Consider the following 22,895-nt stretch of genomic DNA (forward strand, 5'->3'; position numbering starts at 1 on the left):
TTTGGGAAGTTGGGCCACAGCACCGTCTGGAAACAGAAGGGCTGTGATGATCTCTTCCTGGAATTTAAGGAAGAATCCAGTTCGTCCTGAGGCTTTGTACGGCGCCAACAACTGGTCGTTGAGATCCACCCCCTCCCATATTAAGGTTATATTGGTGGACACAGAAGGGTGTCTCCACAGCACCAGTCATCGTAGGAATTTGGACCGTCGTCTCTGCGTAAAGGGAGGACAGAAGGAAAAATTCTTCTTATTATCCCTCCACTTCACATCAAGCAAATTATTACGTCTCAAGCGGCTCTCTCGACCCAGCCTAAAATAGGAATCTACAAGCCACTGGGGTAAGCCCCGGCGATTAGATCGTATGGTGCCATATGCGCCAATTCCATGATCAGACAAGTGACTAAAAAGTGGCATGCTTGTGAAATAATTGTCCACATACAAGTGGTCCCCCTTTCCGAATAAGGGAGTCACCAAGTCCAAAACTATTTTACCAGTGCTCCCTATGTAGTCTGGGCAGTTCTCCAGCTCTAGGTAACTATCTCTTCCCTTGTAAACCATAAAACTATATATATAGCCTGTTGCTCTGTCACAGAGCTTATACAGCTTGACCTCATATCTAGGAAGATACTGTTTGAATGACAAGCAGCCAGAAAACGTAATCAGGGACTCATCAATGCAGACAACTTGATCGGGAGTAAACAAGGCTGCAAACTACTGGTTGAAGTGGTTTACGAGGTACCCAATTTTGTTGAGCCGATCGTATTCAGGGTCACCCCAAGGACAACAAGTTCATTGTCATTGAAATGCATGACCCGCAAGATCTGCTCGCATCGTGTCCTGGTCATGGAGGCAGAGAATACGGGCATATGGTGAATTGGGTCAGTGGACCAATATGACCGCAACTCACTTTTTTAGTTATGCCCATGAGGAAGGATCAGCCCAGGAGGGTCTTAAATTCAGAGACCGTAATAGGTTTCCAATCTCTGGTAAGGGTCAGCTGGAGATTAGCGGCAATGAATTGACCAGCATACATATTGCTTTGGTCCATAATGGATCTTCTCTGAAAAACAGCAAATAAAAATCAAGTGACGTAAAATCAACTGTTTCCACCTGAATTCTGTGTTGGCCAGTGAATGGGGGCTACAGAAGTGGTGGGCTCCCAATTTGGATTGGCTAATGCAGCAGGAAGGGCACTATGGGCTCGACGGGCCTATCTTTGTCTTCTTGGTGGCTGCGGGACTAGTTGTGCTAGCCACCTCACCAACTTGAACGGCACTTATGGGACTCGCCACATCACCACGTGATACTGCAGTGCTGGATGTACGACCAGGATGTACTTGGCCGCTGGTGCTTGCCAGTTCATTAGAAGGATGAGCTGCACTAGTACTGGCTCTCTGCTCCATACGAGAGCCCTGCTGTTCTTTCACCTCAACAGCAGAAGAACGGGGTTGGGTACGCTGACCTTAGCAGGGACCACTACTCCATCCTCAGAGCTATCTGTCAGGGTGCTGCTGCTGTCTACGAGTTCGTATTCTGAGCCTGAATCTGACAGATGGGTGAGTTCCTCTTCACTCTCATCTTGTCATGCTCCGAAACGTGTAGCCCTCTTCACTAGTGTACCTTCGATTGGACATTTTTGCCTCTAAATTTACTGGTACACTAGTGAGAATCACAGGAAAAAAAAGAGCACCTAACTGTCAGCGACTGCTTCCAACGCTACCAAAAAACCTTAGCGTTCGCAGGGATGAGTCGTGACTCTGCGAATGCTGCAGTTATGTGTGTTGTGTTTTGTAAGTGACAGTAATCGATTGATACTGAACTTGGGTGGGCTGGGCTGGGCTAGGCTGGGTGGAGAGGCTAAATGCAGGTGCGTTTTTGGCAACCCTAAACTACTGGGGTTGCTAGTATAGATCTGATCAGATATTGATCCATTAAGACACTATACTACTAAGGGAGGGGTATGGTGTGTGCGTGGGTGTTAGCAAAACTGGCACTAATCTGACGCTGCCTGGAGCGACAGAGACCCTAATTGACGCTAAAACCAAATCAGGGGGTTAAACCTTTTATTAGGTAATATACGGCGGGTGCCCTGATGCTATAAAAAATTATCTAACTGACCAGCGCCACCCGTGACACTAATACGGTGATCATTGGTGACGGGGGGGGGGGTCCCTAGACCTATCTGGGGTTACTACTAAGTGCCCAAATGCCGATTAGTGTCACAAATGACACCAGTACAGTGATCTTTAAAAGAACAGTGTAAAAATAAAAGGTAAAATAAATAAGAAAAAATCATTATTTTTTAACCAGTTCCTGACCGGCGCACGGTGATGTACGTCGGCAGAATGGCACGGGCAGGCAAACTGGCGTACAGGTATGTCCAGTTGAATTTGCCGCCCTGCCACCACATGTGCGCCGCCGGTGGCACGCGCACGTGCCAGTTGGGACCCCCCTGAGTCCGGTCGCGTTAACAGCTTCTCCCCGTTCTGCCTAGCAACAAGTAACACTGATCTCTGCTTCCTGTGATTGGAGCAGTAATCAGTGTTCACTAACACACAGCCCAGCCCCCCACAGATAGTAACATGCCCCTAGGACACACTTAACTCCTACTCTGCCACCCCCTGGTTAACCCCTTCACTGCCAGTGTCATTCACACAGGAATCAGTGCATTTGTATAGCACTGATTGCTGTATAAATGACAATGGTCCCAAAAATTTGTCAAAAATGTCCGATGTGTCCGCCATAATGTCGCAGTCACAATAAAAATCGCTGATCGCCGCCATTACTAGTAAAAAAAAAAATATTAATAAAAATGCCATAAAACTATCCCCTATTTTGTAAACGCTATAAATTTTGCGCAAACCAATCAATAATCGCTTATTGCAATTTTTTTAATCAAAAATATGTAGAAGAATACGTATCGGCCTAAACTGAGGAAAAAAAATTTTTTTTTATATATTTTTGGGGGATATTTATTATAGCAAAAAGTAAAAAAATAATGCATTTTTTTCAAAATTGGCGCAAAAAATAAAAACCGCAGGGGTGATCAGATACCACCAAAAGAAAGCTCTATTTGTGGGAAAAAAAGGACGTCAATTTTGTTTGGGAGCCACGTCGCAATTGTCAGTTAAAGCGACGCAGTGCCGAATCGCAAAAAGTGGTCTGGTCATTGGCCTGCAAAATGATCCGGTCTGAAAGTGGTTAAGCGCGCCCCATTCTGCTGAGCTCGCATTCAGAAGCGAACGCATATGTGAGCAGTGCCCACCTATGAAAACGGTGTTCAAAGCACACATGTGAGGTATCGCCCGTGATCAATAGAGCGAGAGCGATAATTCTAGACCTCCTCTATAACTCAAAACATTCAACCTGTAGAATTTTTTAAACGTTGCCTATGGAGATTTTTAAGGGTAAAAGTTTGTAGCCATTCCACGAGCAGGAAAAAAAATTGGGCTAACGTTTAATGTCTTATTTTTTAATTCAAAAAAGTGTATTTTTTTCCAAAAAAAAAAAAGACTGGTGTGCAAATACGGTGTAACAGAAAGTATTGCAATGACCGCCATTTTATTCTCTAGGGTGTTAGAAAAAAAATATTTAGTGTTTGGGGGTTCTAAGTAATTTCTAGCAAAAAAAAAAGGAAAATTTATATCAAATACTTACCGTAATTTTCCTTTCCTGATGGACTCCATGGCAGCCTACGTATGGGTTAATCCCCGCCTCTCATACCTCATAGGACCCCACTCCCATAAATCTTTGCTTCTGAACAGAGACTGTGTTCCGTAAGTTAGCCTACTCCAGCAAAAGGGAGGGAACTCCTGCTGCCATGGAGTCCATCAGGAAAGGAAAATTACGGTAAGTATTTGATATAAATTTTCCTTTTTCCTGACAGACTCCATGGCAGCTTACGTATGGGAAATAACTAGCCATACACACCCGGGTGGGAAATTGCTGGTTAACAGAAAAAGGTTTAATTGGCACCGTCAACAGATAAGACATGCAAACCAAAATTAACCGACGATAAAGAAGCCGGCTCAACACAATAATGTGTCATAAAGGTATTAATTGATGACCATGAGGCCGCTTTACAGATTACTTCTGGAGAAACATGACGAGCAGCCGCCCATGATGTTGAAACGCTCCTGGTAGAATGAGCCGTCACCGCCTCTGGAGGAGCCAAACCCTTAGCTTTATAAGCCCCTTGAATAGCCTGAACAATCCAAGCTGCGATGGTTCTTGAAGAAGCATGTGATCCCTTATTCCTTCCATTGAAGTAAACAAAGAGGGTCAGAAGTCCGAAAAGGAGCTGTGGATTCCAAGTACTGTTTTAGAACTTCTCCAACATCTAAAGGATGAATGTTAGAATCTCCGGAAGTCCGAAAAGTAGGAAGAACAATCTCCTGGTTCTCATGAAATACAGATGTGACCTTAGGATTTGACCCTAACATGGGAACCAAGACCACACGATCCGGGAAAAATGTCAGAAAAGGTTCTTTGCAACCCAGAGAGCTGATCTCGGAGACCCTCTTGGCCGATGCTATAGCCACCAGAAAGGCGGCTTTGAGAGAAAGAGCCTTGATAGATGATTGAACCATATGCTCAGGTCTTTCCTCTGAAAAAGGAATCCAGGACAAAAGGAAGATCCTATTTGGAGAATCTTGTTTTTTTTTTTTTTCTGGGGTCTGAGTCTTATTGCTCCCCTGAAAAACTGTCTGACAAAACGGTGTTTGGCCCAGGAAACGCCAGTAAATGCTGAAATTGTCGAAAATTTGAACTCGTAAGGAACTCACTGATAGTGACAGGTCTAGTCCCGTCTGTAGGAAACCCAAAATGTCTTGAATCTTCAGGTCACTACAGGAACTGCCAACAGAAGAAGTATAGTCAGCAAACTTCGCCCAAATTCTTTGATAGACTTTATTAGTACCTGGCCTTCTAGCATTCAGTAGAGTAGCGATGGCAGTACTTGGACACCCTAATGCTTCCAACCTTCCCCTTTCAAGAACCAAACCATCAGATGAAGATGGGCCGGGCATGGGTGAAGAGATGTTCCCTGTAGCAGGAGATCTGCCCTGGAAGGGAGAGGAACTGGATCCCGAAAACTCAGCTGCATTAGGAGCGGAAACCACGGCCTGTTGGGCCAAAATGGAGCAACCGTCACCACCATAACTTTCTCCCACCTGAGTCTTGAAAGGAATCGCAGGATGCCCGGGACTGGGGGAAAGGCATAAGCCGTGCGAAACCTCCACTGATCCGTCAGTGCATCCATACCGAAAGCCTGAGGACAACGACACCTCGTATAATATTTCTCCGGATTGAAATTGCACGGGGAGGCAAACAGGTCCACTTCTGGCAGGATCCCCAGAGACAGAATCCATGTGAATATCTCGGGATGGAAAGACCACTCGTTGTCCAGGGAGAACCTTAATAGGAAGTCCGCCTGGACATTCTGAATTCCGGGGAGATAAACCGCCATCAGATTTGACAAGTTCATCTGAGCCCAAGACATGATCGGGCTCACTTCCCTCGGCAGAGAGAGACTGCGGGTGCCTCCTTGTCTCTTGATATAAGACACTGCTGTTGTGTTGTCCATCCTTAGGAGAACCGAGGTCCCTGAAATCAGGTGAGAAAAGGCTTGAAGAGCACGGAGAGCAGCACAAAGCTCTAGAACATTGGATACTACCTCTTGGGCTGGAAATTCCCACACGCCCTGGGCTATTTCTGACAGACACAGGGCGCCCCAGCCCATGTTGCTGGCGTCCGTCGTTACTGTGATCCAAGAGACGGAAGCTATGGAATGGCAATTGAGGAGGTTCTTTCGTTGGAGCCACCAGAAGAGACTCTCCCGCATGGAGGGGGTTATCCTGACCAGATGGTCTCGAGACCCCTGGTCCCATTGTAGAAGAAAACCCTTCTGAAAGGGACACATCCTCCATTATGCCCACTTTATCATGGGGCTGTGGATACCATAGTGCCAATTATCTTGAGGCACTGTGAGGCCCTGAGAAGAAGAGAATGCAATGCAGGCCGAATCCTGTCTCGGATCACCAGAATTTTCTCCACCGGAAGGGAGATGGTACATTCGACCGTGTTGAACTGGGCTCCGAGAAAAATCAAAGACTGAGTTGGGTCCAGATGACTTTTTTTTCTCCCGGTTCAACAGTCAACCGAATTCCGTGAGTGTCGAGATGACTTGAGTTCGATGTAACAGTAGCCGTTCTCTGTCTTGGGAAAGCAATAGTAGATCGTCTAGGTAATGGTGTAATCGAATACCTTTGATCATGATTAGTGCTACCACAGCCAGTAAGAGCTTCGAAAACACTCGAGGCGATGTAAGCCCGAACGGGAGACATACAAATTGAAGATGTAATTGAAGGAATTCAGATGCGTTAGGTCGATAACTGGTCTCCAGGAGCCATTCTTTTGAGGACCATAAAGAGGGGGGAGTAGACCCCTTGAAATCTCTCTCTGGTTGGGACCGGAATGGCAGCGCCTTGAGCCAACAGGGAATCTGTGTAAGACAGGAGTACCTCTTTTTTTTTTTTTTTTCCACAAGTGGTAGGATTGTACCTTGATGTAGTTGACTTAGAGGATTTTTGGCTTGAAGACTGAGCCCTTCTCCAATTCTTCCTAAATTCCCGACCAGGCCTGTAACGGCGAGCATCTCTAGCACGCTCTTGTTCTTGTCTGGGCTGAACTTTCCTCTGACCCAAGAGGCGACGATCCTGGGGTAAGAACACTGATTTACCCCCAGTAGCACTGGAAATGGCAGAATCAAGTTTGTTCCCAAAGAGGGAGGGTCCCTCACAGGGAATCTTACACCATGCCTGTTTAGGGGCAGGATCTGCAACCCACGGACGAAGCCACAGAGCGCGCTTCGCAGTAACTGAGGAGAGCATGACACGTGCCACTAGGCGGATAATATCAAGGGATGCTTCCCCCAAAAGACTGATGCTAACTTCAGTTCATGTACTGGTGAATTCCGGATAAGTTCTTCCGAAACGCTTCCCAAAGCCACACCAACATCATCCGTCCAAGACTCCATGGCTTTAGATAATGCTGCAAGAGCCAGAGCTGGCTTACAAGCCATGCCTGCGGTGATATAAATGCGCTTCAGGTCGGTGTCAATCTTCCTCTTTAAACCATCCTTGAACGAAACGGAATCTTCAAGAGGGAGTGTAACATGTCTGACTAGACGCATTAGAGCCGCATCAATAAGAGGGGCTGAATCCAGATATTTAACTTCCTCGCTTTTAAACGGGTACATTTTGGCAATCTTGGAAATTAAGGAGTTCTTCCTCTCCACTTTTCCCCATTCGTCTGAAATAATCTCACCGAGCTCACCCAAGAAGGGGAAATTCGGGCGGTCCTTCTTAAGGTGTTTAAAGTACTTCCTCTGTTTAGAGGGTGCTTCAACTGGCCCTTCCCATTTTAGAGCGTCCTTGACTGCTCTGACTAACTGCGGGACAAGAGAAAAATCAAAACCTGCAGTTGAATCATCAATCTCACTGTCTGAAGATTCACTTGGAGAGACACTGTGTCTGGAGGGACCCGGAATTACGGGGTCTGCATCTACATCGACAGGAGCTGTAACGGAAGGAGGGTTAAACATCCGATCAGACTCTGCCTTGTTCAGAGATTCTTGAACCACCTTCCTGACCAATGCATCCACTTGCTGGTCTCCGGCTCCCCTTTCCTTCATAGCTCTGGAATAACAAGACTCACAGAGAGATTTACCCTCTGGAACGTGAGATTTACAACCCCAGCAGGCTTTCTCTAAGCGGCTGGAACGGTGGGTTGAATGACGACCAGATCCAGATCTTGATCTATGGTGTCTGGAGGGTGATCTAGAGCGTCTAGAACTTGACGTAGACTGACGATGATGTAACCTAGACTGGTCAGTATCTTTGCGTGCCGATAAATGACGTTCAGACCTAGAAGGGCTAAATAGAAAGAAAAAACTACAGCAAGAAAACCAAAAGTAATTACCGAAAACAACCCAGCAGAAGGAAATAATATTCCTACCTGCAGCGTAAGGGTTGGCCACTGGGGGGCGATGATACGTCCATAATGAGAAAGTCTGTATGCTGGAGAGATTTGAAAACACCATAAGCACCTGACAGGAATCAAATAATAGAGCTTCCTGGCGAACAGAACATACCTCCAAGCAAGACACACAGCACACTCTCGCAGAGCGATCCCAACCATAGCTGTATCTGACAGCTATTTAAAAGTTGGCGCCGATGGTGACGTCACCATGCCCCCCTGGCGTCGGTCAGCGGAGTTCGTGCGCATGCACGATCCCCGCCGTCTTCCGAAAACTGCGCACGTTCGGACCAAGCCTCGATCCGAACGAGGCACGCGCCTACGCAGAACGAACGGAAGAGGCGGCGGATTGGAACGCAAATGCGCTCCAGCCGCCATACATACCAGGAAATGGAAAGAAGGAGATGACAAACAACACACATAAACAGGCTGCCATAATGATAATGATTAAAATCAATACGATACCGCCACGGCACGATCCCGATCCATCCTGACTGGGGGTACTCCACCCACTGCACGAACGGGACATCAAAACAGAGGCCTCCTGCTAATAGCAAAGGATGTATGGCCAAATTGCCGCTTGCCTGCCAATGGCAGGTTAGTAAGCTCTTCATGGCATTGCATATATCGCCCGTTTCCACCCGGCTAATAGCTGGGACTGCTGGAATCACAATCACCCTCAGGATCTTCGTGCAAACAGGACTGGACCGGAACTCTTCGTAAGATAAGCAAACACCTTGGTCCTAGGAGGAGGACAAAAAAGGAACACAGTCTCTGTTCAGAAGCAAAGATTTATGGGAGTGGGGTCCTATGAGGTATGAGAGGCGGGGATTAACCCATACGTAGGCTGCCATGGAGTCTGTCAGGAAAACATTTTTTAACTTGTAAATACCAAATCTCAGAAAGAGGCTCGGTCCTTAGGTGGTTAAACACAGCTCACCACTAGGGCACATAGAAAATAATTGTTTTCTATGTCACCCATTTAAACACACAGCAACACTGGTATGATGAATAGTACAGTTTTTGAAAAATGCAGTATTTATTATGCTACGTCCAGCCATGTTTTTTTTTTCTAGTTTTGGATAGAATGGGGGAGAATCAGAAATCTTCTCTGGGTTTTACTACTATCTGAGGTTCCATTAGTTAAATTTAAATTGGTTGTAAGGCCACTTTGTCATGATCATACATTCTCATCTGTTAGATAATGATATTTGCCCCACTATATGTGTTGTATAAAAAATATGTAGCTTTCTACATTATTTCAGAGTGCCTCCTGGCGCTCACGGGACTGCTACCTGCTCTCCTCTCCCAGTTTGACAGCTACAGCGGGAGGGGCCTAGAATTCCTGCTGACATCAGTCGGGAGGAGAGCGACAGGTAGACATGTGAGTGCCGGGAGGCACTCTGAAATAAGGTAGAAATCTGCATTTCTATGGTCTCTATGGTCGTGATGTTGCCAGAGCCTGGACCTACTCTGTGACATAAGCAGACAGCGGAGTTCAGCCCACTCTCTGCTAAAATAGGTCACAGGATTGTAAAACAGACTGCACTCCTGTTATCCACAGGAGAACTACAGCCAAATGAGCTTTAGGGCTAGTTCACACCACATGCAATCCAGTGTGTTCTTTTTCTGCATCAAAAATGCATAGAAAGTAGGTTATATGGTTTTCAATGGCATAGTTCACACCAGTGCTGGCAGTGCCAGTGCGTTTCAGTTCCAGAAAAAAAAGTAGAACTTGTTGCATTTTTCCTGCACTGGACTGTACTGGAACGCTGTAAAAAGCATCAAAAACTCATGTAAATGCACCAAAAATGCACTGGAATGCCCATGTTCTTATTTAAGGTTAAGGAAAAAAGGGGAGGGGAATGCACTGGACTGGATCAAAAATACACTGCAAAAAATCATCTGGAGCGCATCCGTTTCTATGGTGTGAACTGGCCCTTAAAGTGGAACTTTAGTCAGAAAATTAAGTCCTGCTAGACTTTCTCCTTTTGCAGGTATAGCTATGTAAAATCTAAAATAAATATATGCCTATGCTGTTTTAAACCCAGTAATGCACTGTTTCACCCTGCTCTGCACATGCTCAGTTGCCCTCTATTTTTAGGCATTGTGCCAAATTTGTAGAGGCCGATCTGCTGACAGCCTAAAGATTTACTGCTGCTCATGGTCTCTGGGCTTAAAACTGCAGTCCCAACTAAATAGTTTTGAGAGTATGCAAATTGAAGCACATTTAGCAATGGATATGTTAATGGCAGGTTTGCCTGGAGTGAGCCAATTCCTCCGTAAAGGTACAGGAACACTCTGGATGCCCAGCAAGAGCACAATGGCAGCTGAAAGCATTCAGCGTGTCTTCACCAAATGTAGCCGACAAGCTGTGCAAACAAGTGGTAACTGCCCCAATCCAAAGCCTTTGTAGTAAGGTGCACATGATAGGGCAACACAGATCACAAACAACAATTTCCACTTATTCCTCTCGTAAGTGAGAAAGACATTGCACTCAGCATGCACCCCCTCCACCTGTAGCCTCCTGGGATCACATCATACATCCCAGAAGGTTACAGGACAGGTCTCTCAACAGTCATGAGCCAGCAGAGTCACCAATAAGTAACAGCCGGCATTTGAATCCCGGATGGCAGGAACCTAAAGCCGCGTACACACGTAGCCGTCTGTCCGACGTACTTAGTCTGGCGGACTTCCCGCCAGACTGTCCGTCGGACTTTCCGAACGGGCTACTTGCCCACACACGGCACTTTTTCAGCGGACTAATACAGCGTACTAAGTCCGCCGTACTATCCACCCTACTTTTGAAATGAACGGACTCGCCCACACACGCGGAGGAAAGTCCGCTCATTTCGAGCGCGTCTCCAGGTATGCGGGGCCCGCGAAGGAGACGTCGCTGGCCCCGCCGCCTGGTATGGACTTAAAGGGGAACCCCAACGCCGAAAAAAATCGGCGTGGGGTCCCCCCAAAGTCCACAACAGACCCTTGTCCGAGCACGCTACCCGGCCGGCCAGGAAAGGAGGGGCGAGCGAGCGCCCCCCCTCCTGAGCCGTATCCGGCCGCGTGACCTCAACATGGGGGGTGCCTTGGGGAAGCACCTTGTCCCCATGTTGATGAGGACAAGGGCCTCTTCCCGACAACCCTGGCCGTTGGTTGTCGGGGTCTGCGGGCGGGGGGCTTATCGGAATCTGGGAGCCCCCTTTAATAAGGGGGCCCCCGGATACCGGCCCCCCACCCTATGTGAATGAGTATGGGGTACAATGTACCCCTACCCATTCACCTGTAAAATAAAGTACAAAAAAAAAACACAACACACAAGATAAAATAATTTATTGCACAGCTCCGGGGTCTTCCGTCTTCGGGGGTCTTCTCGCCGGACTCCTCCGCTATCTTCTTGTAGCTCTTTTACTAGCGGAGGAGCCCGGCATTCTTCTTCGTCGCCGCGGCCTCTTCTTCCAACTTCGGGGGTCTTGTCCCCCTCTTCGGTTCTTCTGCCGGGCCACCGCGCCTTCTTTTAGCTCTTTTACAGGCGGTGGCCCGGTCTTCTGTTGCCGCCACCTTCCGTTCTTCTGTTCTTCTCTTCTTCTTCTCCTGGAGATGTTGACTCGACGTTCTCTCTGGCCGCAATGCCAGGGATGCGCTGCGCAGCGACTTATATAGGGACAAGGGGCGATGTCACATGGGTTGATGTCACATGGGTTGGTCACATGGGTTGATGTCACATGGCGACAGTCCCAGCATCCTCCGGGACTGTGACATCGTAAGGGGGCGGGGTCACCATGTGACACCAACCCATGTGACATCAACCCATGTGACACCGCCCCTTGTCCCTATATAAGTCGCAGAGCAGCGCGTCCCTGGCATTGCGGCCGGAGAGAACGTTGAGTCAACATCTCCAGGAGAAGAAGAAGAGAAGAACAGAAGAACGGAAGGCGGCGGCGACAGAAGACCGGAAGAGGGGGACAAGACCCCCGAAGTCGGAAGAAGAGGCCGCGGCGACGAAGAAGAATGCCGGGCTCCTCTGCTAGTAAAAGAGCTACAAGAAGATAGCGGAGGAGTCCGGCGAGAAGACCCCCGAAGACGGAAGACCCCCGGAGCTGTGCAATAAATTATTTTATCTTGTGTGTTGTGTTTTTTTTTGTACTTTATTTTACAGGTGAATGGGTAGGGGTACATTGTACCCCATACTCATTCACATAGGGTGGGGGGCTGGTATCCGGGGGCCCCCTTATTAAAGGGGGCTCCCGGATTCCGATAAGCCCCCCACCCACAGACCCCGACAACCAACGGCCAGGGTTGTCGGGAAGAGGCCCTTGTCCTCATCAACATGGGGACAAGGTGCTTTGGGGTGGCGGGCCGCGCGGCCCCCCCTTCCCCAAGGCACCCCCCATGTTGAGGGCACGCGGCCTGGTATGGCTCAGGAGGGGGGGCGCTCGCTCGCCCCTCCTTTCCTGGCCGGCCGGGTAGCGTGCTCGGACAAGGGTCTGTTGTGGACTTTGGGAGGACCCCCACGCCGATTTTTTTCGGCGTTGGGGTTCCCCTTTAAGTCCATACCAGGCGGCGGGGCCAGCGACGTCTCCTTCGCGGGCCCCGCCTACCTGGAGACCCGCTCGAAATGAGCGGACTTTTCTCCGGGCGGGAAAAGTCCGTTAATTTCAAAAGTACGGCGGACTGGCATGCACACGGCCGGATTGTCCGCCGAAATGCGAGTCCGGCGGGAAGATTGGAGTGTAAAACTACATTCTAAGTCCGCCGTACTTTCGGGTCAAAAAAGTATGCCGGAGGCTACACACGGGGGGATTGTTTGGCGGACTTCAATTTGCCGGACTTTTCCACCCGCTTGTTTGATCGTGTGTACGCGGCATAATGAGCAGCAAAGATTTCTGGTGCTAAGGGGGCAGCACTGAACCTCATGAACTTGTAAGTATGTGGTTGATAAAAGTTAGCATCTTCAGTACCATATACCTGTTGACTTTTATTTTTGAAAATATAAGTGAAGGTCCTCTTTATTGCCAATACCACCAAATTTTGGGTAATTAGAAAAGACTTTCCCATATTTTTATAAAAACAAAATGCGTGTGCTCTAACAGTCTCTTACAATCATCCATGATTGAATTTACCGAACATTTCACCCACCTTCATGGGAAAATGGTCTTTGTTCCAAGGCCTTTCACCCTTATGTCATAAGACTAGACAAACCTGGAATTAATAAAATGGGTTTAACAAAATGAATGAAGTTTTGATACACATTTATCAATCATGTGTATTTAATCTTTTTAGCACTTTAGGCTTATAAATACAATTAAAGTGTTTGTTTTCTTAAAATTGATATTTCAGATTTTTGGACATACTGTAGATTTAAAAAGAACAGGTTCTCTTGAAAGCTTTCCCCTCCATCCACTGAGGGCCCTTTCACACGGACATGTCCGTGCACGAGCTCCGCTTTGCTCAGCAGGGGAACGCTCCGTCGATCCCCGCTGAGCAGGCAGATGACAGGTCTGTCTCTGCACACTGTTCAGGGACCGACCTGTCAGAGCGCCGCTCTCCTCTATGGGGGATCGGATGAAGACAGACCGTAGAGTCCGTTTTCATGCGATCCGATCTGCAGACGGATGGTAAAGTAGGGTTTTCCTCCGTCATCAGAAACGGAGCATAGCGGAGACTGGTGTCAGCGGATGTTCATCTGCTGACATCCGCTATAGGGATACAGGTATGTCCGTTTTTCATCCGGTTGGATGAAAAACGGACATATGGTCCGTCCATGTGAAAAGGGCCTTAACTTAATTTTACCACTTTCTCTTGCTACTTCATTTGTCTTTCAGGGCTGTGGGACTCTGTGACTGTATACAAAATCTTCTGGAACCTGTGACATGTCCCAGAAGATTGCCGAAAGGGAGGGGCCACCTAGGGGGAGAGGAGGAGTCGCCTAAATGGCCCGTAGTTGGAAGTGGGACAGGAAGTCCCACTCAAAACTAAACATACATCATCATGGTCAGTGTCAGAGCTTACACTAGATTAATGACCTGCTCTTCTCCCCTACATGGAAGCATTCAGACCTAGTGATTGACTAGGTCGTCCGACTCTGAAGCCACCCCACACATCGCAACCTCAGCGCGGCCTGCAACCAACTTCCTTAATAGAAGTTAATGCAAGCCACTCCAAAGTCACCCCAAAGTAGTGCGGGAAACGTTTTATAAGTCGGAGCGACTTGAGTGGCTCCTATTAGAACGGTTCCATTGGACTACACGAAGAGCAACTTGTCAGGCGGCTTTTGTCGCCTGACAGGTTGCCTCTGTTTCAACTGGCAGTTACAGCAGAGTTCCTGGCTTTTTTTGGTTTATTAAAAGTCAGCAGCTACAAAAGGTGTAGCTACTGACTTTTAATAAACAGACACTCACCTGTCAAAAGGTCCAGCGATGCAGCTGCATGGAGCCTCACTCCTCTCCCCCTCCTCTCCGCGGCGCCTCCATTGAAACTGTGGCCACCCAACCGTGACAGCTTGCGGGCCTCACGGCCGGGTGTGCACTGCGCATACACAAGTCACGCTGCAGGGGCGAGGAGTGCTTAAAGCGGAAGTTCCACTTTTGGGCTTGGAGTAAACTTTATTTTCATGTTGTGGTCAATATAGGACTTTGTTTTTACAGGTTCACCATTATGCTGCTCACACATTAGGCAATTTTTACTTACTTTTTATTAGAAATATAAAAGGACACATAGAAAAAGAGCAAAGATTGTCACACACATCTGAGCACAGAAAATATACCAGTGACCTGGCCTTTTAAGGATAAACAGAGCCAAATATAGCCCATCGCCATAGTCACAAAATACTGTCCAAAAACATAATGTAAAGCGATATACCTAAGCCCTAACTTCAAAACTTGTTTGTATTTCTAAAGAGACAATAAAAGCTGTGCCATCTCTCAAGGCTATGAAGATAGAAAGGTGAGACTAAGACCCCTTTCACACTGGAGCGTTTTGCAGGCACTATATCGTTAAAAATAGCGCTTGCAAAACGCCCTGAAACAGCAGCTCCATGCATCCCAGTGTGAAAGCCCAGCCAATAATCTCTTGCAAAATCCAACATGCTGGTTGTACCCAAGTTGATTAATTGATCAACTTGGGTACAATCAGCCTGCCCGTACAGTTAAGTTGTGTTCAAAATAATAACAGTCAAACATCCCTAAGCAGACAAATTACAGTTTTTGGTATAAATTATATTTCTATAATTTACTAGTAGGTATAGTAGAGTAATAGAAAACCAAGAGACCCAACAATAATGGCATGCATCCTGCTGATTCTGTGTAATTGAATCATTAATTTAATGGGACGTGTTCAAAATATTAGCAGTGTGGAGTTCAATTAGTGAGGTCATTCAGTCTGTGAAAAAACAGGTTTCAAACAGGTGGCCCTTATTTAAAGTGTTTGTTACCTCAACATTTCATATTCCTGATATGTACCTGCTGTACCATGTACTTGTATAAGAAAGTACCCCGTTCTCTTTGTATTGCTTCCTTTAAGTGAAATACCTGGAATTCCTGCTAGTGCCCCTCAGTTTCCTATTGAAAACTGACCATACTAAGGGGAACACACTGGTCAGTTCTTTTTAGCTATACTGGGAACACAGCCTGCTCTCCTCCAATGATTAGGCACGTCTTGACACATCCTCCTGTCACTGGGAAGCTCAATGTACAGTTGAGTCTCCTCCTCCCAGCTCTCATGCAGATGAGAACAGGTGAAATGTGATCACTTATAAAAAAAGGGGGAAAAAAAGGTATTTATAATGTTTTTTTATATCTAGGCAAAAGTGTTTTGCCTGTCATTTCTATTTTAAACGGAATGGGTTGTTTTACAAGGTGATTATTTACAATCACTTTAAGGATGAAGGCAGCAAATGTTGTACATGCTGGGTATAGCGCATGTCTCTCGGAAAGTCTGAGTAAAATCGGTCGTTTCAGACATTGTTTAGAAGAACAGCATACTTTAATTAAAAAGTTGATTAAACTTAATTAAAAAGTTGATTGGAGAGGGAAAAATGTTTTAAAATGGCAACCAAAACCAGAAAGATATGGAAGAAAATGGAAAACTACCATTCAAATGGATCGAAGAATAGCCAAAATGGCAAAGACTCAGCCAATGTTCAGCTCCATGGTGACCAAAGAAGGTCTAAAGTTACCTGTAAGTACAGTAACAATTAGTAGATACCTTTGTAAAGCCAAGCTAGCGGCAAGAAGCCCCTGCAAAGTCCCATTGTTGAAAAAAACTACGTGCTGAAGAGGTTACAATATGCCAAAGAACATATTGACTGGCCTAAAGAGAAATGGTGCAACATTTTGTAGACTGATGGAAGCAAGATTGTTCTTTTTGGGTCTAGGGGCTACAGACATTTTGTCAGACAACACCCAAACACTGAATTCAAGATACAGTACACTGTGAAGACAGGAAGCATGGTGGCGCAAGCATTATGATATGGGGATGTTTCTCATACTATAGTGTTGGGCTTATTTATCGCATACCAGGGATCATGGATCAGTTTGAATATATCAAAATACTTGAAGATGTCATGTTGCCTTATGCCGAAGAGGAAACGTCCTTGAAGTTTCAAAAAGACAACGACCCCAAACACAGCAGTAAGTGAGCATCTTGGTTCCAGACCAACAAGATTAGTGTTATGGAGTGGCCAGCCCAACCCCCGGACCTTAATCCAATGGAAAACTTGTGGGGTGAGATCAAAAATGCTGTTTCTAAAGGTGAAACCAAGAACTGCAAAGGAATTGTGGAATGTAGTGCAATCGTTCTAGGCTGGAGAATACCTGTTCACAGGTGCCAGGTGTTGGCCAATTCCGTGCAACACAGATGTGAAGCAGAAACAGTGGTTATACAAATAAATATTAGCTCTGTGATTCGCAGGAAAGCTAAATCTTCAAGCATTTTTCAGTTTATACAGTAAATGTTTGAGTTTGTAAAGAAAAATTGCATACACATGCTATTTTATTGGAAAAGCCCAATGTTCCTTTTTCTTTACTCTCCTTACTTTCTTTAAAGTAATAACACATTCGAAACCTTGTTCTTTATGTTTTGATCTGGAATAGACTGTGCAGTATTCCCAATGCATTTGTGTGTATGGAAATAAAAGCTTTAAGGATTTTGAGCTTTACTCACTTTTAAACACACTGCTATTATTGTTAACACAACTGTACATGGTTCAAATCTCAGCCGGTCCCTACTGAACATGCTGAAATTCTAACCATCTATGGCCACCTTTAGAAAAGCAGAATTGAATACCAAGAAAGAGAAAAGTAAGAATGAGGCAGGGGGAATCCCAAGGACGATATTAGTCAACAGATTGGTAACCCATGAATCCATAATACTCATAAGTAAGGCTCCATGCACGCTGGGTTTAAAAACTGTTCTCTTGGGAGTAAAAAATGCTTATATAGAGCATTTTTTTATACAAAGTCTAAAACGAGTTTAGGAGAGTTTGATGTTTTTTTTTCTGCCAGTAAGGTGCAATCAGAAACGCAAACCAGAAGGGTTTTTTTTTCCTGCCTCTAAACATTTGAGCTCAGAATATGCCTCTAATCATTCCAATGTGCATTGACACATAGGATAACATTGAGCTGCTTCTACAGGCAAAACACAAAACTCCTGTAGAAGCAATTTTTTTTATGCCAGTATGTATGGAGCCTTAGACCCCTTTCACACTGGGGCGTTTTTCAGGCGCTTTAGCGTTAAAAAAAGCGCCTGTAAAGCGCTTGAAAGAAGCCTCATCTGCAGTCCCAATGTGAAAGCCCAAGTGCTTTAAGAGCCCTTTCACAATGTCAGTGCCCGAAAAACGCTCGTAAAGCGCCGCTTAAACTAGCAGCGCTTTACCAGCGTTTTTCAAGCGTTATTGGGGAGCTTTTAACCCCTGCTAGTGGCCAAATAAAGGGTTAAAAGCGCCCACAAAACGCTGCTGCCAATATCGTTTTTCAGGCGTTTTACAGGCGCTTCCCATTGATTTCAATGGGAAGGGGCGCTTTAGGAGCGTTGTATTCACCGCTCCAAAAGCGCTGCAAAGAAGCTGCTTGCAGGACTTTTTTTGACGCCCTGCCAGCGGAGTGCCTCAGTGTGAAAGCACTCGGGCTTTTACATTGGGATTGCAGTTGCAGCTTTTTTAACGCTAAAGCACCTGAAAAACGCCCGAAAAACGCCCCAGTGTGAAAGGGGTCTTAATGCGGAGGTAACAAGCTCAAAGACTCCAGACTTTCTCAAATCGTGTTTTGAGAGTCCTTAATAATGCTAGCCATTTTTTTATGGATCATGATCCATGAGACCTTTTGTATTACCTGGAATATTGGGACTGAGGTCTTCTACTAGTACCTAGCAATGGTGAGCTTGGCAGCCAAAAGAATAAATAATGCCACTCTCTGGGTAGCTTTATAAGCACTGCACTGTCAATGAGTTCATTCAACAGTGCTATGTCTGGAGATTCCAGTCGTTTGTCTCAGGAAGGCAAACACCTTATTCCAAAAGCCACATAATCGAGGGCATTCCCACCAAACATGTAACAATGTACCCAGCATGTGACATCCCCTAAAGCACAGTGGTGAAAAGTTTGGGTATAGTTTTGACAGACAAGTCAGGACCACATGCCACCTAGTTAGTACTTTAACATTAGCCTCAAGCATTGACACATTCAGAATGCCCTTGTACCCCTCTGGAAACAGGAATGCCATGGTTCCATCCCCTTGTCATTATCTAAATCAGCATCCCAGTCCTTTATATATGGCAGCTTAGCAGATGTATTGAGCAAGAGGCCATGTATAGTGGCTATTCCCAGGAACCTTTTCCCTATGTCTTACGCAGTTACAGCAGCCCATCCAAATGAATAGGCTGCTGTGCCTGCGCAAATGTGAGCTGTGAACAGCTACAGTGTGAACCTAGGGAATGTTCCAACATTTTTAACATTCAATAGAATATTTATAATTGTACAAGCTAAGGCTTTAGGTTTACTGCACTGGGAACTTTAGCTTTTGTGAATTTTTTTTTATCTAAAAGGAAAGTGGAGTGTTTTATTACAACTCTGTGCAGATTATTTAATCACAGCAGGTCATCACAACTGCATAAAGACAGGAAAGCCAGAGCTAGGAAATGTTTTTATCCAATTTGCTTGAATACATCTGCAATAACACTTGCTGTATCCCTACAGTGTACTGTATATATATGAGCTCATATGAATAGAATTGTTTTTACTTTTACCCAACATATTGTATCTGGAGTTTCAATTAAAGAAATACTTTCTACTGAAAAAGTAGAAAAACACCATGTGATTTATAATAGAATTTTTTTTATTATTTATCATGACTTTCTTTTCTATTTTCTAGGGTTATTTAAGCTCCAGTTCACCAGCATAAATTAAGGTAAGTGCAACAATAGAGGTAAGGTCCCAGTATGTTACTGGCTAGTCCTGTACCGCACTGTGGGGATACACATTACATTTTTTACCTTACATCAGGAATCTAGTAGTTCAAATCACTAAAGAAGGAATTATCAGAGGAAAGCTCACAGGCACCGCATCCTATCAATTAGTAATAGGACACAGAAAGATCGGTGGGGAGACTGGGGCACAGACGTGGTTACAAACAACAGCACCTGCAGAGGTTCTGTCCTCCACTAAAATTCAAATTGATCGAGCAGGCTTATAGGGGATTGATCTCTTGGTTGAAGCCTTATAACACTTTGGCAGTGGCAATGGATCTTATTTATCCTCTCCTGCAGCCAGCACATGAATGCCCCATCTCATAACCACTTGTTGTGTGTTTCCCTTTATGCTTGCTGAATGTTTATACATGGGTCTTTGGATAAATGCGCTTGACAATGTTGATGAGTGGTGTGATAATTAATAACCACTGAAGAAGCTGAACTTATCCAAAATCCCAGCTCCTGACGGGAGCATATCTTCCTGTGTCATAGTATTTGAAATGTTTTTATTTATGTCTGACATGGAATTTTATAGATAGGCAACTCCTATCCTCATATTGATTAGTGGTTCCAAATTAATAACAACTACTGCAGTAGGAAACAGACACAAAAGGTACACTCCACATCTTTCCAAATAACTGTTCTGCTTTATTATGATGCAATTGAAGGTTTTTAAACACATGATTATGTGTGTATCACATTAATATTACAATTGTACTTTTATGATAACAAGGGGCGTAACATAGGCACGCTAATTCTAATCAGGACTTGAAAGAATGCAAACATGTAATGAAAACATTATTAATGCCATGTGCACAGTGAGTGCAGTGTGAAATACATACAAAATTGAATACACTTATATACAGAACTTACAAATTTCCTTTACAATCTCCCCTCTTTTTATCCATATTTTGATCACTAACCATACCTGCTATCCTCTTTAACCTGGAACCTCTACACGCTTAGGTGGAGGTAGTTCTGGCCAAAGAGGCAAAACTCCATTGTGGAGAATATAATAGCTGAGCGGCTTTTTCATTACAAAATTACTTTTCATTGTGAAAAACAAATGATTGATAAGACATATTTACAGAGTATTGACTGTACACTGTTGTGCCCATAATGGCATTCTAGCTTAATTATTGACATGCTGACTTATCCACATATGTAAACACAGACAATGCTACATAAAATGGCAGACAAACAAAAGACAATTATAACTTCTACTTGGCTGAACTACTTTTCAAATCACAATATATTTATATACCGGATTTATCGGTGTATAACATGCACTTTTTTCCCCTTAAAATCAGAGGAAAACCGCGGGTGCATGTTATATGCCCCACTGATCTCCCACTGATTGTAAGGAAACATGCGAGTAGAGCAGAGATACACAAAGCTCACAGTCAGCGGAAATGCTGAAAAGAGACTGGCAAGGCTGCAAAGGTACTGGGCAAGGCTTCAGATGAACACTGGGCAAGGCTACAATGATGGACAAGGCTGCAGATGGACACTGGGCTAGGCTACAATGATGGACAAAGCTACAGATGGACACTGGGCTAGGCTACAATGATGGACAAGGCTGCAGATGGACACTGACAAGGCTGCATTGATGGGCATATTAATGTAAGTTTTTTTCCTTAAAATTCCATCCTAAACTTGGGGTGCGTGTTGTATGCCGGTGCGTGTTATACGCCGATAAATACAGTGTATATATATATATATATATATATATATATATATATATATATATATCTCCCTTACAATTCAAGCATCTGAATAAATAGTACCCTAGTCTGTGATTCCAAGAGAGAAAAAAAAAATCAAACACTTTTCATTCAAGTTTAGCAAAACTGTACATGAAATAGACACTGTATTTAGTCACCAAACATTTCATATACACACATACATATATATACACACACACACAGTGCCTTGCAAAAGTGTTCACCTCCCTTGGCTTTTTACGTATTGTGTTACATTATATCCTTTAGTTCAATGTTTTTTTTAATCTAAATTATATGTGATGGATCACAACACAATAGTCTAAGATGGTGAAGTAAAATTATAAAAATATATAGATAAAACAATTTTTCTGAAATAAAAAACGGATAATTGACACGTGCGTATGTATTCACTCCCCTTTGTTATGAAGCCCATAAAAAGCTCTGATGCAACCAATTACCTTCAGAAGTCGCATAATTAGTGAAATTATGTTCACATGTATGCAATCTAAGTGTTACGTGATCTGTTATTACATATACACAAACCTTTTTTGAAAGGCCCCAGAGGCTGCAACACCTAAGCAAGTGGTACCACTAACCAAGCACTGCCATGAAGACCAAGGAACTCTCCAAACAAGTAAGGGACAATGCTGTTGAGAAGTACAGGTCAGGGTTAAGTTATGAAAAAATATCCAAATCTTTAATGATCCCTAGGAGCACTATCAAATCTATCATAACCAAATGGAAAGAACATGGCACAACAGCAAACCTGCCAAGAGACGGCCGCACACTAAAACTGAAGGACTGGGCAAGGAGAGCATTAATCAGAGAGGCAGCACAGAGACCTAAGGTAACCTTGGAGGAGCTGCAGAGTTCCACAGCAGAGACTGGAGTATCTGTACATAGGACGACAAAAAGCTGCACGCTCCATAGAGTTGGGCTTTATGGCAGAGTGGTCAGAAGAAAGCCATTACTTTCAGCAAAAAACAAAATGGCACGTTTTGAGTTTGTGAAAAGGCGAGACTCCCAAAATGTATGGAGGAAGGTGCTCTGGTCTGATGAGACTAAAATGGAACTTTTTGACCATCAAAGAAAATGCTATGTCTAGCGCAAACCCAATACATCACATCATCCAAAGAACACCATCCCCACAGTGAAACATGGTGGTGGCAGCATAATGCTGTGGGGATGTTTTTCAGCAGTCGGGATTGGGAAACTGGTCAGAGTTGAGGGAAAGATGGATGGTGCTAAATACAGGGATATTCTTGAGCAAAACCTATATCACTCTGTGTGTGGTTGGAGGCTAGGACAGAGGTTCACCTTCCAGCAGGACAATGACCCCAAACACACTGCTAAAACAACACTTGAGTGGTTTTAGGGGAAACATGTATTGGTAATCAATCAGCTTCTAACTTTAGCTTGTTCAAATAAGCTTTGACAATAAAACCTGAAAGCTGGTTTCTATGCAGAGCTGCACCAGATTTTGCACCATAAGTAAAACAGACCCAGTGTGCTGTACCTATGACAAGGCAAAGGATGAAAACTAACCACGTTAACACAGATCAGCTTCTGTGCTTTGCGTGGTTAGTTTAGAACAAGGAAGAAGGGTGACTGGCAGGATCAACTAGGTACATAAACTTTGTTCTGAGCAAAAAACAAAGCTTGATGTTCTTGGAT

At 44.8% G+C, this 22,895-nt stretch overlaps 1 protein-coding gene across 2 annotated transcripts in view; it reads left to right on the forward strand.

Annotated features, from left to right (window-relative positions):
* The window catches only part of RNF2 (ring finger protein 2), a 71,514-nt gene that overhangs the window by 12,922 nt on the left and 35,697 nt on the right, over nt 1-22,895 (forward strand). For both annotated transcript variants that reach the window (XM_077452664.1, XM_077452663.1), the window contains one exon: nt 19,401-19,436. The gene's annotated coding sequence lies outside the window, so the exon portion shown is untranslated. The remainder of the gene's footprint in view (nt 1-19,400; nt 19,437-22,895) is intronic.

This window comes from Lithobates pipiens, unplaced genomic scaffold (genome assembly GCF_037356315.1).
Source record: "Lithobates pipiens isolate NorthernLeopardFrog02 unplaced genomic scaffold, aLitPip1_a1.2 Scaffold_23, whole genome shotgun sequence".
NCBI lineage: Eukaryota > Metazoa > Chordata > Amphibia > Anura > Ranidae > Lithobates > Lithobates pipiens.